Genomic DNA, 1,257 nt, shown 5'->3' on the forward strand with positions numbered 1-1,257 from the left:
TCCCACGCCAGCTGCCCCGCGGGCCCAGGGAATGCTGACCTGATGCTGAGGGGCTCTGAGCCCCAGGGCCCCACCCCTGCACCCCAGCCCGCTGGCTCCCGCTGGCTGGTTCTCCTCCAGCAGGAGAGCGAGCCCGGCCCACGAGGCCCTGGTTCAGGAGGAGGCCTTGGCTGTGGGGTGACTGGCCATGTGGGCCGTGGGGTCCCCTTCGCTGCCCTTTACACCCCATGAAAAAGGGCACCCCCCTCCTCCGCAGGGCACGCGGCCGGGCTGGGCAGCCTCTGCCAGGCCCTCTGAGCAATAAACCTGCGTCTGTTCTCATTTCCAAAGGGCGAAGGGCGTCCTGCAACCTGGTGGCACCACAGGGCCCGGCGGCCCCGAGGGTGGCAGGGAGGTGGTCTGGGAAGCTCCCGGGCAGGTGGGGCCCCAGCCAGAGCATCACTATGACGACGGCAGAAAACACTGGGCCTCAAAGATTTTCAGAGTCGCCGAAACCGGTTTGGCTCAGTGGATAGAGCGTCGGCCTGCCGACTGAAAGGTCCCAGGTTCGATTCCGGTCAAGGGCATGTACCTGGGTTGCGGGCACATCTCCAGTAGGAGATGTGCAGGAGGCAGCTGATCGATGTTTCTCTCTCATCGATGTTTCTAACTCTCTCTCTCTCTCCTGTCCTCTCTGTAAAAAAAAATCAATAAAATATATTTAAAAAAAAAAAAAGATTTTCAGAGTCCCAGGCACACAGTCCCGGGGGTGCCAGGCCAAGGTCTGGGGGCATGGCCCCTGGGTGGCCCCTGGCTCCCCCCAGCTCCCCGCGGCCAGCACCCTGGTGCAGGCTGGCGACCCTGGGTCATCGGGAAGGCTGGTGCCAACCACGGATGTGTGAGGCCGTCCTTTGCATGGACGCCCTCGTCCCTGCCTGGAGCTGTGGAGACGCTGGCCGGGAGGTTGGGGTGCAGGGGACACCTCTGGGCCCAGGCCCTGGGGCTGGCAGCTACCTCTGCTCCAGGATCAGACCAGGGCCTCAGGGCCCCCAGCCCATGGGGAAGGCGGGCTCCAGGGGGCAGCGTCTGGTCAGGACCCCGCAGGGCCGGGAACAGCCCGCAGGGCCGGGCACAGAAGCAGGGGGGCAAGCCTGCCCCCCACCCGCGCCTGAGTGAGCTGCCCACAGAGGGAGCCCCGGAGAGCTCCTCCGCTCGGAGAGGGTGTGCCCTGTCCCCGGGCACCTCGGAGCCCATGTCCCCGGTGGCCACTGGCGCCAG

The sequence above is a fragment of the Myotis davidii genome, unplaced genomic scaffold, assembly GCF_000327345.1.
Source record: "Myotis davidii unplaced genomic scaffold, ASM32734v1 scaffold211, whole genome shotgun sequence".
Lineage (NCBI taxonomy): Eukaryota > Metazoa > Chordata > Mammalia > Chiroptera > Vespertilionidae > Myotis > Myotis davidii.